Genomic DNA, 17417 nt, shown 5'->3' on the forward strand with positions numbered 1-17417 from the left:
GGGAGCACTTGTGATGAGCACTGGGTGTTATATGTAAGTGATGAATCACTAAATTCTACTCCTGAAACTAATATTCAGGAGTAGAACACTCCTATACACTATACACTATATGTTAATGAACTAGAATTTAAATAAAAAATTGAAACCAAAAAAATTTGAGAAACTATGGATGGAAGTGCCATTTACTGGAATGGAAGAGATCCAGATGAAGGTGAAAGTCTACGTATAAAGAAAGTCAAGAAGGTTGATGAATCAGTTTATTAAGCAAGGTGAGGTGCATCTTGTGACCTAAATCACAAACTGCATGTGAGAATTACCTGAGAAGATTTTCAAAATACCAGAGCCTGGGCTCCACCCCAAACCGAATCAATGAATATTAGGCATTGGTATTTTTTAAATGTTTATAGGTGATTCTCATATGAGAACAACTGTCCTGAATGATATGGAGATTAGTCACTAGCAAGGTCAATAAAATTCATTGATAGGGAGAGGCTTAAGATGGGAAGAAACGAGGAGAGCAACTCATATTCTAGTGGTCACCTATCAGATGGGGTGGACTGTGTTAAACGGGACTTGAAAATCCACTCTGGAGTAGACATGGCCCATCTGTTCTTACCTTTGTGATAATTTGCATCTCTGGAGAAGGGTCTCAGCCACCCAAGTCCAACTCAGTGTAGACCAACCACCAAGACTGTAGGGTATTCATTGTCAAACTATCCAAAACTGCATGAGAACAATAGACATGGGGACGCTGCCCCATGACCAGGGACACCAAAATAATATAAACCCTCCCACCACCTCTCCAACTCTCTGTACCCATCTGATAAACTTCTAACTCGAGGAGAAAAAAATAATTATGTTGATATACGTGGTGTTAATCTTCCAATTTAAAAGCTGTGAAGAAAGATTTATTTCATTAGGTTTTAGTATTTTTTAAAAAAATAATTCATCTTAAAATATGCTTTGTCCAAGTCTTCATTACACTGCTTATGGAATAATTCTCACAAATTAACTCAAATATAATCCATCTAATGGGAGGTGAGAAGAGCTGATATAATTGTACACTTTCCTAATGTATATTAATCTCTAGATTAATTTTCTAATTTTAAAAAAATGAAGAAAGTTGAGCACAAAATTGAGGTATAAATTAATTATAGGAGATGAAGAAAACTAGGGAAATAATTAGATAAAGAAACATATTATTCTGATGTTATACAGGGAAGGAAAGTTTAAAAACAGAAGACAGCAAAAAAATAGATTTCACTTGCCAAGCAATGACCACAAATGAGTGTAGTAGTAAGGGAAACATAGGACTTTTGGAAGACATAGCTGGAGGCCACATCTAGTGTAATGTCATAAAAAATCCCCCAAAGAAAGTGAAATGTTTAAGCTGACACCCAAAGGATCAATGTCTCAGGAAGAGAAAATAGTACCCAAAATGCAAAAGCAATAGAACACTGGTAAGTTTGAGGAATTGAAAGAAGTTTAAGATAGCTCTCAAGGGAAGAGTCTGAAATGGGACAGGAAAGACCAGCTGAAGACTAATGAAGGGGTGCCTAGTGACCAGCTTTAGAATTACAAATTTATCCCAGGAAGAGGAGGGCCCTAGAGGGTTTTCAGAAGGTGGGTGGGAGTAATATAACTGATTCTTCTTTACAAATACCACTCTGGGGCGCCTGGGTGGCTCAGTCATTAACCGTCTGCCTTCGGCTCAGGTCATGATCCCAGGGTCCTGGGATGGAGCCCCGCATCGGGCTCCCTGCTCAGCGGGAAGCCTGCTTCTCCTTCTCCCACTCCCCCTACTTGTGCTCTCTCTTGCTGTGTCTCTCTCTGTCAAGTAAATAAATAAAATCTTAAAAAAAAATTTTTTTAAAAACAAATACCACCCTGGCTTACATGTAAAGAATGGATTGGGAGCAAGAGATCTAGGTGAGAGACAAACCATCTCTGGACAGCGATGGTGGTTAATGATGGTGAGGGTAATGGGAATGGACTGAGTTGAAAGATATTTAGGAGGTAGAATCAATAAGACTTGCTGATTAATTTGATGAAAGTTTGTAAAGGAACAAAAAATGACTCCATATATCGGGTACAGGTACCTGGGTGAGTGGCAGAGTGATTCATTGAGTGAAAAACACAGGGGGGACAGATTCGGAGGTGGGAATATGAGTTCCCCTGTATACATTTTGAGGTTAGTTGACTATAGGCCATCCACATGGTGGTATCGCACCCAAAGTAGTTTGAGAGATAAATTATATATATATATATATATTTTTTTTTTTTTTTTTCTTTTTAAATTTCAGGAAAGGTACTTAGATTGGAAAGTAGAGATGGTTTAGGTAAGGGTGAGAAACTCCGATCAATAACTTTTAACCTGAGGTCTTCGGAAGTTCATCCCACTCAATAGCAAAGCTTCAAGAAGGCCAAGGAAAGAGGAAATGGGACCAATAAGGTAGAAACATTGGGCCTATTTATTGCTGAAAATAGAAACTTGAATAGGAAACTAACAAATGCCTCTAGGTCTATAATGAAATATCACATGGAGAATGATGTCCAATTTTTACTTATTTCCCCTAGGACAAAAGAACAAGAAATGATCTACAACAGGTGAGATTTCTAATAAATTAAAGTAAGGGCTTCTTTAATAAGGTTGTTAAAATCTGGAATGAGTTTCTTATGATTGTGGTAGACTCTTCTTGCTTCAAGTATTTTTATGTCATAATATTTTTCCTATCTCAAATATTTTAAGTATAACTGCTCTTATAAAAAGAAGTGCAAGGATCTTCTCAGTGCTTTTTGTGCAGACCTATTTTTTGCATGTGACACTCAGCTATGATTTTTAATATTTAAAAAGACAAAGTCATAAGGCCAAAAGCAATTATTACTTTTTAGCAATGGAACTGAACTGTGCCTGCTCCATAGAGAACAGTTAATTTGGTACATTTCTGACTTAGGATCTTTGCACTTGCAGCCTATTCTGCAAGTTCCTCAGTTGAATGGGATGCCACATAGCATACCCAGATAATGGGTCCTACATACCAGATCCATTGAGGCTGTAGAAAGATCGAACTTCTCAAGTCTTGAGTTTTCAGGTCCTTAAGAAAACAGCTATGTTCACTCACTCAAGAATCCCAGCCAGCCCCAAAGAGACACGATTTAGAGTCACATAGGTGCACCAAAGTAAAAGAGAGTCCATCCCTTCTTTTCACTTTCTCTGTGAAGTCACTCCAGGCTCCCCAAGGCAGGGGCCAGAACTAAGAATCTTATCCAGGTCTCAGACTCATGGCAAGGATGAGTCACATAAGCTCTCTTTCATCCTCTGTATTTAAGGCTTCTCTCCCCAACACTTTATAGTAAAATTTTCCAGTGCTCATGATTAAGCCAAGAACTGGTCTTGACCACTGTTTAACCTGTAAGGGTGATTGTTTGTTTTTTGTTTTTGTTTTTGTTTTTATTATGTTTAATCACAATTTCAACCCTACCTTGGGTTCTTCATAGCCAAAATGATCAAACTCTTCAAGTCTGATAATGTCCACACGATGGTAATCTTGTTTTTAGAACATAGCTTTGAAGAAACATATAAATGCAAAAAGTCCCTATTAATTCCATGAAATGTTTAATGAATTTGTATCTGAGTCATTGTGTCCATAAGTTATAGAGAAAAGGTGATACAAGATATATGTGTGTATATGGTATTTCTTACTTCTTCAGAGACATATATATTCATAAGAATAGAACAGTGGTTGTTAATCCTTGCTAACATTGGAATCACTTGGGGAGTTTTAGGTAAATACTGCTGTCCTGGCCCCACCCTGACCAATTAAATCATATGGGTGGGGGGAGGGACTGGATAGGAGATCTGACTTTTGGCTGTAGGTCAGGGTTAAGAACCACTGAATTAGAGGTCCCTTAATAAATCCAAGGCCTTCAGGGGTCTGAGGGGAATAGATTGTAAATTTAGAGCTTTCAGGACAAGTGTATTTCTTAGCTTTGTTTTGTTTTGTTATGTTTTCCATCCACTTTCCCTGAAGGCTTAACATACCAGGCCTGCATACCTTCTCCAGCACCCTACTATTTCACACCTGCAAAGAAAGGTTTGGAGACCCAGTTCAGTCCCACATTTCATCTACATCTTTTAAAATGCCTTATAGAGTTGTAATGTAGAAAAGCTAATGGAAATACGAACTGTAAAAGGAATAAGCCATTGAAATTCAAACTGATAGATTGCCAAACTATGTCTGAGGCTTTAAAAAAAAATTGCTTTTATTGGTACATCAGTTAGTAACACTCATTTAATTCTCATTAATAAAAGCATCTCCTTTATACTCTTTATCTCAGGAAACAAACTGAAGATTGATGGAGTGGAGAGGGGTGGGAGGGATGGGGTGGCTGGGTGATGGACACTGGGGAGGGTATGAGCTATGATGAGCGCCGTGAATTGTTTAAGACTGATGAATCACAGACCTGTACCCTTGAAACAAATAATACATAATATGTTAATAAAAAAAGAAAAAAAAACAATAAATACATTTTGCAGTGAGTGGACCACTGGAAAAAAAATAAAAAAATAAAAGCATCTCCTTTACATTTATGAATTTTCATAAACATCACTTATTTTCCAGAAAATGCTTGAAAGGCTAAGCTCTTGAAAATTTTAATTTGTCTTTAAAGATTTCAAATGTACTATTCTGCTTTTCTTCATACCAAGAAGAACTAATTGTTCTGAATTGATGCAAGGCTTGCTTGAGATTATATTGCATATAAACAAAGACATGGTAACTAGATAGCTAATTCTTTGGGTCTCCTAATTCAGTGCTTGCTGAGAAAAAGTGCAAAATTTTTATTGTTGTTCTTAAATATGTATTCGCAGAATGTCACTGCCCTCCAGTAAGCAAAAATCTTGTCTCTCTGAATTCTTTCACAAAAATCCTTTAGAGTTTTGAATAGTACAAAATATTACCAAAAAATACATAAGTTTTTGAGGCTTCATTTTTTTTATGGACATTAAGTGGTATGGTGGGCGATGGAGCAGTTTGTAAATACATACAGGTCAGCTCTCCTTGGTAAATGTTTAATGGACATACTTTCATTTAAATCTTACAAACTGAATAGTAGTTAACACATTCCATAAAAGAATTCAATATGAGGTTTCAAAACCACTGTTATTGTCATTTGAACTAGTGTTATTCAGTGTCATTGTTATTACCAAGTTGCTTGGGAGGTTACCCATTTTAGTTATGTTGCTAAAGTCAACTTGGTTTGCTGGTGTTATTTCTTTGTTTTTCCCTTCTTTGGCACTTTTCTTTGGCCCTTATTATAGTCATCATGGTTATTTTTGTTTATTTTTCTTATGATAAATACAAATATATCTTAAGGCAAAAGGCACAGGACAAATGGAAAAACTACAGCACAGTTGAAACCAAAATTGCAGGTGAGGTGGTACAAAAGAAAATGATGAGTTCTTTTCTTCTCTTTTCTTTTCTTTTATTATGTTATGTCACCATTTGAAAATGATGAATTCTTAAACGTCTTTAATAGATAGCACAGATCCCTATTACAAATATACTGTAAGTGTGCAGATATACTGTGTGTAGAATTAAAATACAAGTCCATGCTCTGTAAGTTTTATTGTGTGTAATTAAAATGTCTGAGAAAAGGCCAATACATGAAGAGAGAGTTACGCAGAGTCAGCCGGAGGCACCTTCCTTCTTATCAAAGAGTGGACAGCTAAAAACTGCAGTGAATCAGGGAGGCAAGGCTATAAGGGAGACCAGGAAGGTTAAGAAGTCCGCAAATATGAAGAAGGGATGGTCAGCATGGAGTTGTGGTTCAGGCACCAAACAGTCAGGAACCAGGAATATAGGAAAAGCCAAGGACAAGACAGTGATACATGAAAAGCCAGGTCTGGGTTGGGAGTATGAATGTAACAGTGATACACTAGAGACTTGGTCTCATCATTTGTTAAAACCTAACAAAGGGGGTGCCTGGGTGGCTCAGTTGGTTAAGCATCTGCCTTTGGCTCAGGTCATGATCTCGGGGTCCTGGGATCAAGCCCAACTTTGAGCTCCCTGCTCAGCTGGAAGTCTGCTTCTCCCTCTCCCTCTTCCCTTTCCCCCTGCTTGTGCTTGCTTGCTCTCTCTCTCTCTCTCTGTCAAATAAATAAAATCTTAAAAAAAAAAATAACAAAGACAACCTCCAACAGAAACCCCCTTGTACTCTTCAAACTGTGGCCCATTGAGATGACCTGAAAAGTGGTCCCAAAATGTAACTAATTTGTTAACAACCATACCAGTCAGATCCTGACCTTTCCCATGTTTATAGCAAATACTGTAATTTCTAGTGTTATAGTATATATATTTTAATTACATATTTTATTTAGATTTTATTGTTAATATTTGGATATTACTGTTTCTGTTTGATAAAAGTTTAATGTTAAAAAGTAATTTTAAAGTTCACTTTAAAAAGCCCTGAAAGTTTTCATTCTTAAACAATTTTATTTAATTAATTTATTTTTTAGCTAAGATTGTTTTTAAGATTTTGTTTATTTATTTGACACAGAGAGGGAGAATACAAGCAGGGCAAGCCGCAGGGGGAGGGGGAGAAGCAGGCTCCCCTCTGAGCAGGGAGACCAGCGCAGGGCTCTATCCCAGGACACTGGGACCATGACCTGAGCTGAAGGCAGATGCTGAACCGACTGAGCCACCCAGGTGTCCCTCTTAAACACATTTTAAAATGAAATGTTGGGGCGCCTGGGTGGCTCAGATGGTTCAGCATCTGCCTTCGGCTCAGGTCATGATCCCAGGGTCCTGGGATGGAGCCACGTGTCGGGCTCCCAGCTCAGTGGGGAGTCTGCCTCTCCTTCTTCCTCTGCTTGTGCTCTCTCTGTCTCTCTCTCTCTCTCAAAATGAATAAATAAAATTTTTAAAAATAAATAAATAAAATGAAATCTGTTTTTAAAAATATCTAAATCATTCTTTCTTGTGAGAGCATGATGATAAAAATACAGTGACTACCTGATATTAAAATATACCTCAAAGCTACAATAATTAAAAGAGGAAGATACTGTTCTAAAAACAGAAAAGTTGAGGAAAGAGAATAGAAAGCCACATATATGTGCATATGTGTACACATGTGTGTGAATAAATGTATTTAGTTAATCATAAGAGTAGAATTTCAAATCAATTAGAAAAGCATAGATTATCCAATTAGTTATATATTTGGAAAAAATAAATAAAATTCTTATCTCACATCATACATCAAAATTAATTCTACTTGAATAAGAAGTTAAATAAACTCATCCGATGAATTGCAAAAGTAGGACAGATTTACTCAAACCCTGCCAAGATACATTTATTTTAATGTTACATAAGAGGAGGGAAAAAAAGTTTGAATATTAATTATAAGAACCAATCTTATGAGAATGCATATTATACCCCATATTATCGAGTGAATCCTAAATCCCGCATTCAGAAAAGTCAATGGCTTTGTGATCAGATGTTTGCCTTCTTTCCCACCAAACCATTAGCCAAAGCAAGCAATAAAAGTAAGATTAATTCCATTTCTTTCATTTATTCTATTTCAGTTATAATTCTTATCAGAGGTACAAATGGTCAAAAGTTTTCAGTAGAAGAATGAATAATGACATGACAAACAACAAACTAAATCATCATTTTCTTTACTTAAAAATTCTATTAAAACATGTTATTTAAAAATTTAAATGTCAAATATAAAATAATAAAAGAATAGAAGAAATATAACTGAACATTTGTCTGATCTCATGAGGAGAATGTCTTTCAACCCATAAACCCAAAAGAAGGAAGCACAGAAGAAAAGACTGATAGATTTGACTAATAAAAATTTTAAATTTCAGTACCTGAAAAATAATACAAACAGAATTAAAAGTAAAATAAAATTGAAAAATATTTTTAAATGTAGATGGCTGGCAAGGTGTTAAGTCCTTCACATACAGATTTCTGACAAATCAATGAGAAAAAAAGAGCAACAGATAGGAATAAAGAATTAACAAAAGAAAAATTCTCGATGGGCTATAAGTGTGAAACTGTCAAATTACAACAACAGTTACAGTTTTTTCTATAAAGCTGGCAAAGATTAAAAATCTAAGATGTCAAAATACAAGATACTTTATTGAAAGTTTTTATGAAAAGTCTACTTTTGGGGTACCTGGTTGGCTCAGTAGGTTAAGCGTCTGCCTTTGGCTCAGGTCATGATTCCAGGGACCTGGGATCAAGCCCCACATCGGGCTCCCTGCTCAGCGGGAAGCCTGCTTCTCCCTCTCCCACTCCCCCTGCTTGTGTTCCTGCTCTCGCTGTGTCTCTGTCAAATAAATAAATAAAATCTTTAAAAAAAGAAAGAAAAGTCTACTTTTGTTGTTTTAAAGATTTTTATATATTTATTTGCGAGAGAGAGAAAGCACAAATGGGGGAGGGGCAGAGGGAGAGAAACAAGCAGACTCCATGTTGAGCAGGGAAGCCCACACGGAGCTCGATCCCAGGACCATGAGATCATGACCTGAGCCAAAGGCAGATGCTTAACTGACTGAGCCACCCAGGTGCCCCTGAAAAGTCTACTTTTATCATTGCTGGTGAGAATACAAAATAGTGCAATATATATGGAGGACAATTTGGCAATAAATAACAAAAACCTTTAAAATTTTTATACTTTGCAAGCAGGAATTTCATTTCTAGGATTTATGACAAGGACAAATTGAGAAATATCTAAATATTCAATAAGAAATTGATTATATTAAGGTATCCCACACTACCACTAAAAAAAGTTATAGGTTGTTATTATATATGTTTGAGTGCTTTTATTATGACATGAGAAAAATGACATAAAGAAAAGAAGTTATAAAAGCAGTACTAATTAGTATAGTTACCTCGAGGCAATGGAATTACCATAGGGACAATAACATCAAAAACGCCTTCCAGAAAGATAGAAGTCATTCTACTATCTGATTGTTAGTAAAATAGATAGGCAAGATATACCAAATGACAGCTATCAAGATGGAGGGGGGTTGATTCTCATAAATAATATAAATATGTGAAAAATAGTATAGCACTCTACACTTTTTTGGGGGGGGAGAGGGAGGGGAGAGGGAGAGGGAGAGAAGAATCTTAAGTGGTCTCAATCTCACAACCCTGAGATCATGACCTGAGCTGAAATCAAGAGTTGGAGGCTTAACCAACTGAGCCACCCAGATGCCCCAGCACTCTACACTTTTAGCAGGATATATCACCAGTCTAAATAGCCCTGTTATTTTTTTAAGCCATTATTGTCCTGGTTATGAAATTCTTTACCATAAAAATTCAGTCCAATTGAACTGCTACACAGAATGTCAAAGGAATTTGATATTTTCTGAAATGCCCAGAGAATAAAGAACAAAAGAATTGACACGATACTATAGTTGGGCAATGTTCTGATACAGATGCATCTCTCAATTCTTTTAGAATCTGACCCTCTCCACATTTAATTGTTAAACATCACAACATCTTATGTGGCACAGTGTATATAATGCTGGAAAACATCCTGATTTTCCAAAAGGAAAAATACTTAGAAACCAAAAATTAGCAGCCTGATATAGGTTCACAAGACAAAATTCTCAACAAACTATTAAACCAGTAGATGTTAAGTTAGAAAGAAAATGATTAAGAATAAATCTTCCAGCCACTAGAGTATATTCAACCACTGAAAGTCCAGGTTAGAAAAGATCAGGCAGGGCACCTGGGTGGCTCAGTTGTTAAGTGTCGGCCTTTGGCTCAGGTCATGATCCCAGGGTCCTGGGATCAAGCCCTGCATCGGGCTCCCTGCTCAGCGGGAAGCCTGCTTCTCCCTCTCCCAGTCCCCCCACTTGTGTTCCCTCTCTCACTTTGTCTCTCTCTGTCAAATAAATAATTAAAAAATCTTTAAAAAAAAAAGAAAAAGAAAAGATCGGGCATCATCCATTGGGAAGAAGACTTGGAAGCCGCATGTCACTACCTCCCACTGAACTTCCAGGTGGATCCCTAGGGCTGGTTGGTTCCATATACATTGCATTCCCTCTATAAGCCACTGTTCCCCTGAAATCCTCTTTTGCTGTCCTAGACCAGGCTCTCCATCTCACTGGTGCTCATCCTAGCTTGGCTGCAAGTAAACAGCAGTGCTAAGAGTACTTGGACACCCCCCAGAAGTTATATGGCCATGCATGCCACAAAACAGTGGGGCATCAATCTTCAGGCCTCCAACATGAAACGAAGAGCCATGTATCAAAATGAAGGTGTTGATATGTGGTTAGGTCTCTCAGAGGCTTGTTTCCATCAGCACAAATCATTCATAAATAATCTTGATAGACACAGGAGTGAACTCAGCACTCAGGGTGTCTTTTCCTGGATAGAGCACCAAGATGTTTTCTAAGAAATGCTTATAAGTAGGAGTCTTCTAGAGAGATACACTGGAGAACTAAATCGGACTGATTTTTGGGAGGTTTGTCTCAATTATTCCACCTTGGATAGGTTTAGTTAGCCCCTTCTGAGACTGGTCTCCTGCCTTCTGCCTTGTTCCAGATATTTCCTTGACCAGCTGGCAGAACACTGTAATGGCCTTTTTACAAAATAGATCAAGCCCTTGACAGAGCCAACCATTTATACCATTCATCACATTTTTCCAGTCTGGGTTCAGCCAATTTAGAAAAGTTAGACATATCAGCTAGCACTAGCTCTCAGAGAAGCAGCAGGGTCAGGAACCATTCTATAAATCTCAATTCACTTTAATAAAATGAGCAATCAGTTTAACCACCTACAGTTCTTCCCTGGTTTAGGATATGCATAGGATGGAACAACAGAAGCAAAAACCACAAAAACCCTGGGCTGCCCAAATCTACAAGACTCCTATATGATTCTGTGGACAAAGCACTAATAGACTTCTAATATCAATGGAAAGGTCAACTTTAAAACGTCATAGTGTCCCAGTCCCTCTGTTTACTTAAAAAGAAAGAATATCTTACGAGCATGTTTCCCCCACAATAACACATCCACTAACATGCTCATATACAAGATCATCTGATACATCTGGCTACACACTACACCCAACCACAGGACACTTCCTATTATTGGTTACGCTGACATCAAACATTTAGGAAAACTGACTACAAGCTAGGTCATCAAGCTAGTCAATTTGAAATCATCATGTCAAAAACTGGTATCATGCAGAACATATCATCTAACTACAGTGCACTTTAGTTAGAAAAACTAAACTAGAGAAATAAAATATTTGAAAATTTAACATACACTGCTGGAACAACTTATCAATCAGAAAAACCAAAATGGAGTTATAAACTTTTTAGAAAATACTTAGAAAAATACCAGGGTGCTATAAGTATTATGTACCAAAACTGTAGGACACAGAGTTATAAAGATTCTTAAAGTTTTAGTCTTAAATGCTTACATTAGAAAAGAAAGAAAAGTTCAACTTAATGAAGTGAATATCCAACCACAAGTAATTAGAAAAAAGAACAGCAAACAAAACTCAAGAAGATGAGAGAAAATAATAAAAGTAAGAGCAGAAGTTAACAAAAAAGAAAATAAACATATAATGAAGAGGGTCAATAAAGGTCCAAAAAGCAATAAAATATACAAATCTAGAGAAAATAATCAAAAGAAAAAGAGAAGGGCATTAAAATTTTTAAGTAAAAAGGGGGTAAAGCTATAGTTGCTATAGAAATTAAACAGATAAAATGTTTTTGAACAACTTTGTGCCTATAAATTTGAAAACTTAAATGAAATAAACAGATAAATACAGGTTAACAAAAACCAACTCTTTAAAAAAGAGAGAACATAAAATGTCATATAAGCTTTTAGGAAATTGAACCAGTAGTTTAAAATATTCCCATTTAGCTTGCGCACGCACACACACACACACACACACACACACACACACACACACACACACAGGATCCAGATGGATTTCTAGGAAATTCTACCATTCAAGCATTAGGAAATTCTAATCTTACACAAACTATTCCATACAATGGAAAAAGAGTCAATTGTAATATAACAGCTTTCAAAACCAGAAAGGGATATTATAAAAAAAGAAAAATATAGGCCAATCTCACTTATGAGTGAATATAGATGCAAAAACTCTGAAAATAAACATTTTTATAAAACAGATCAGACAATGTATAAATATGATAACTTATTAAGACCAAGTTGGTGTTTACTAGGAATTCTAGATTAGTTTATCATGAGATCAATTAAAGTAATTCAGCACATTAACAATTTAAGATAAAAAAATCATATCTTAATATAAGCCAAAAAAATTGGATAACCTTTTATATCCATTTATGATTTTTTTTTAAAGATTTCATTTATTTATTTGAGAGAGAGAGAATGAGAGAGAGCACGAGAGGGAAGAGGGTCAGAGGGAGAAGCAGACTCCCCGCTGAGCAGGGAGCCCGATGTGGGACTCGATCCTGGGACTCCAGGATCATGACCTGAGCCGAAGGCAGTCGCTTAACCAACTGAGCACCAGGCACCCTCCCATTTGTGATTTAAAAGAAGAGAAACAACCTCCTTAACACACTGGGAATGGAAGTCACTTTCTTAACCCAATAAAGGGCATTTCAAAAGACCCAGAGAAACTTCAAACCTAACAATGAGACTTTGAAAGCATCCTCTATAATCTCAGGATCAAGATAAGGATGCCTGTTTTCATCAACCCTATTCTACATTGTATTGGAGGTCCTTGCACAGTAAAGCAAGAAAAAGAAATAAAAGGCAAAGGATTGAAAAGAAACAAAAATGTTCATTATTTGTATATGATATGATTGTTTACACAGAAAATCTCAAAGGAAAAAAACAGCTTAACACACAGGGATTACTTAATAAATGTTTGCTGAGGAAATAAGAAATAAAATAATTGTGCAGATTAAGTGAAATAACCTCTGTCAACTATTTGGCACATAGTAGAAACTTAATAAATACTAATTTCCTTTCCCTTAAAATTTACATTTTAGTTATTTATGTCAATTTACTTCAAAAAAAATTTTTAAGTAAAAATTTAAATTATTTAGAGATGTTGGATTAAAAAATCAATACACAAAAGTAAGTTACGTTTCTAGATATCCACAATAGTTAGTTAAAAAGTAAATTTTTAAAATATAGGGTGGTTCAGTCGTTAAGCATCTGCCTTCGGCTCAGGTCATGATCCCAGGGTCCTGGAATTGAGTCCTGCATCGGGCTCCCTGCTCTGCGGGAAGCCTGCTTTTCCCTCTCCCACTCCCCCTGCTTATGATCCCTCTCTCACTGTCTCTCTCTCTGTCAAATAAATAAATAAAATCTTTAAAAACTAAAATAAAATAAAATAGCCATAAACATTTTTAAATACCTATGATAAAGAATGTTAAGCCTTCTATAAAGAAAGCTTAAAAACTTCATTGAAAGACATTAAAGAATAGTGAATAAGGTCTATCATATTATCAGAAAGGAAGACTAAATATCATAAAGTATATCATAATTCTCTCCAAATTGATCTTTTTTTCTATTTATTTATTTTTTTGATGTAGTTTTACATGATTCATTGTTTGCGTATAACACCCAGTGCTCCATTCAATACGTGCCCTCTTTAATACCTGTCACCAGGCTAACCCATCCCCTCACCCCCTTCCCTCTAGAACCCTCAGTTTGCTTCTCAGAGTCCATAGTCTCTCATGGTTCATCTCCCCCTCCAATTCCCCCCTTCATTTTTCCCTTCCTACTATCTTCTTTTTTTTTTTTTTAACATATAATGTATTATTTGTTTCAGGGGTACAAGTCTGTAATTCATCAGTCTTACACAATTCACAGCGCTCACCATAGCACATACCCTCCCTCCAAATTGATCTTTAACTTCAGCACAATTCTAACAGAAACTCAACAAGCTGATTACAGAATTTACAGGAAAGAAAGGAGGGCCAACAAAAGCCAAGATACTTCCAAAGAACAAGGTGTGGGGAGGGGTTGGGAGATTCTCCCCACCAGATATCAAGACTCACTATAACCTATGGAAATCAAGGCAGTGTGATACTGGTGCAGGCACAGACTAATATACCAAAGGAAGAATAGAGGGCCTAGTACTAAACCCATGCCTATATGGAAAATGAGTTTATGACAAAGCAGACATTACAGATCATGAAAAAAGGTGATCAAATCAATAAATGACACAAGGTCCATTGTTTATCCAAACAGAAAAAAAAAAATGAAGTTGTATCCCTTTCCTACATTCTAACACAAAAATGAATTGAAATCAAATACTTAATATAAAACACCAAGTTATAAAATTTGCCAAAGACAATATCAAATATTTTTCTCTGTAACCTTGTTTCTTAAATAAGAAGCAAATAATGCAAAACTTGATGAGAAGATTAATAAATTACAGTAAAATTCAGAATCTGAACTCACCGTTAAGAATGAAAAGCAAGCAGGGCACCTTGGTGGCTCAGTTAGTTAAGTGTCAGACTCTCGGTTTCGGCTCAGGTCATGATGTCAGAGTCATGAGCTGGAACCCTGCATCAGGGCTCCAAGCTCAGCATGGAGTCTGCTTGAGATTCTTTCCCTGTCCCTCCCCCTCTTCCCCTCCTCTCTGTCTCTCTCTCTCTCTAAAATAAAATAAATAAAATCTTTTTTAAAAAGAACGAAAAGCAAGCAATAGAGAAGAGAAAGATATTTACAATATATATAACCGTTAAGGAGGTTGGTATTCAAAGGGTTCACTGTGAAGCATGTGTGTGCCCCACTGCCCTCTGTAATTGGCTTTTTCTTTTCCTGGCTAAGAGCCAGGTGAGGGTCCTGGCTGGCTATGGGGCCAATGGGCTCAGTGTCAGAGTTTGTGCACTGGTGGCAGTGGTAATATTGGCCCAGTACATATTCACCTTGAAGAGGAGGATACAGAAGAAGATTAAGATCATTGAGATGAATATTGAGTAGCTAAGAAGTGACTAATTAAGAGTCTGCTGTCTTTGTGAAAATGATACCAAAACTCCCCAGAAACATCTAGTTCTCATCAAGAACCCTACAAGGGTAGAAAAAATTATCTGTGCCATGGTCTTATGAAAGGAGGAGCCGCCATACATACTTCTGATAATAATAGACTTTGATATGACACTAAGTAAATACAAAGGGAAGAGATGCCCAACATGTTATAATAGCAACAACTGTAAACTGCTTACAGATTAAAGTCAAAAAAAGATATTCAACTAAAAGAAAAATATTATGTTATTAAAGTTGATCTTGTTCTTACCAGAGACTAGAAGTACCCTTATATGGTAGAATAGAATACTAAGTTACATAACCTGCCAGTTGAACAAGCTTTATCAAAAGCCAAACTTAAAGAAATTATGGAAGAATCTGATTTCATGTTCAAGGAAGGAAATGAGAATTTATGTGATAAGCTCCAGCAACACAATATCCCTGTGTTCATATTTTTGCATGAAATAGGTGATGTACTACACTAGGTTATCTATCGAGCTAGTATTATCATCCAAATATCAAAGAAGTGTCCAGCTTCATGGATTTTGATGAAAATAGGCTTTCAAAGGACAAAGAGGGGAAATAATGCACATATTTAACAAAAACAGAATATTTCAATCCACTAAAAGACAATAGCAACTTAATGCTTTGGAAGACTCCCAAGTAAACTTACGAGTGTGGGAGCTAATATTGAATATATTCAGACAACTGGGTGTCTAAATGTTCGAATGGGTGAACTTTTAGGAAAGTACCTGGGCTCTTTCAATATCATTTTTTGTACAATTTAGCACTCATTTGAGATAGCCAACATTATCCTACATAAGATTCTATAAACACGTATCTTTCAGGAATACCTCTCTCTCATAGAGCAACTGATACAAAAACTTCTCATCGGTTCATCTTGCAGAAAGGCAGCTATTTATAATATATTCTTGCTTTTAAAGTTTTTCCTTTATGTTACTTCTGCATTTTCAAATATGTTGAATCCATCAGCTGGAAACTCCTTTTTCTCTACCTCTTCCAAAACATTTATCACCATATTTTTTTAATAGGTTAAAAAAACAAAACAAAAAAAATTAAGGCCAAAATTAGAAAATAACTCCCTGCTTTTCTAAAATTGATTTTGGAATTTAATATTATCAAGCACTTCCTCAGGAGTCCTTTTATACTGGGAAAGTTTATATAATTTTGAAAAGAGTTGCATGAAATAGTCAAATAATGTGCATGATTTTAAGTGTTGCTGTTTTTATAATTTGGGTAAATTATGCTGATGGTATCACCATCTCCTAAAAAAAAAAAAAAAGAGTGGGGGGAGGGGGATGAGGACCTCTTTAATGACTAGGAAAATACAATTAAAACCACAATGAGATACAACTTTTAACACACCAGACTCGCAAAAATGAAGAAGTCTAACAATATCAAGTGTTAACAAGAATGTGGAGCAATAGAAACCAACACACATTGCTAGAGGGAATGCAACCGGTGTGACCCTACTTGGGAAAACAGTTTGCCATTAATAGTAAATTTGACATGTGTATTAACTATGACCCAGCAATTCTAGTTGTACATATATACTCCAAAGAAACTCTCACACAAATATATTAGTTTCCTATTGCTACTGTAACAAATTAACACAAATTCGGTGGCTTAAAACAACACAAAGTTATTCTCTTACAGTTCAGGAGGTCAAAAGTCCTAAACTCAAGAAGAGTAGGACTGTGTTCCTTCTGGGCTCTAGGGGAGAATTCACTTCCTTGCCTTTTCTAGCTTTTGTAAGCTGTCTGCATTCCTTGGTCCAGGGCCTAATCCCCCATCTTCAAATGCACTTCCAAGCAGCACAGCATCTTCTAATCTTTTCCTCTAACTCTGATCCCCTTCCTTCCCTTATGACTGTGTATTGGGTCCACCCAGAAAATCCAGAATAAGTTCCTCAAATCAAGATCCTTAGGTTAGTCACATCTTGAAAATCTCTCATGTCACATAAAGTAACAGTCACAGGTTCTGAAGACTAAGATGCGGACATCTCTGGGAAACCATTATTCAGCATATCACACAAGTAAACCAGGAGACACGTACAAATATTTATAGCAGGAAAAACAAGAACAACAACAACCTAGAAGTAACTCAAAAGTCTATCAATAGTAGAATGGGTAAAGCATGATATATTTATTCAAAGAGATATTATATAGCGCTGGATATTATTACTACGCATTTCAACATGAATTACTCTTGAAAACAAAGTTGGGCAGAAAAAGCAAGAAACAGAAGAATATATATAGAATGCTTCCATTTATACAAAGTTCAAAAGCAGATAAAACAAACTTGTACGCTGTATGGGAAAACACACATAGGTGGCAAAGCCATAAAAACAACAAAAAAATCAAGGGACTAATCACACGATACCTGGGATAGCGGTAACAG

At 36.2% G+C, this 17417-nt stretch overlaps 1 protein-coding gene and 1 pseudogene across 1 annotated transcript in view; one reads left to right on the forward strand and one right to left on the reverse strand.

Annotated features, from left to right (window-relative positions):
* PDE11A (phosphodiesterase 11A) overlaps positions 1-17417 on the reverse strand; it is a 387294-nt gene that overhangs the window by 342996 nt on the left and 26881 nt on the right. The window lies entirely within an intron of this gene.
* Positions 166-15784, forward strand: LOC113919539 (annotated as a pseudogene).

This window comes from Zalophus californianus, chromosome 3 (assembly GCF_009762305.2).
Source record: "Zalophus californianus isolate mZalCal1 chromosome 3, mZalCal1.pri.v2, whole genome shotgun sequence".
NCBI classification, from domain to species: domain Eukaryota; kingdom Metazoa; phylum Chordata; class Mammalia; order Carnivora; family Otariidae; genus Zalophus; species Zalophus californianus.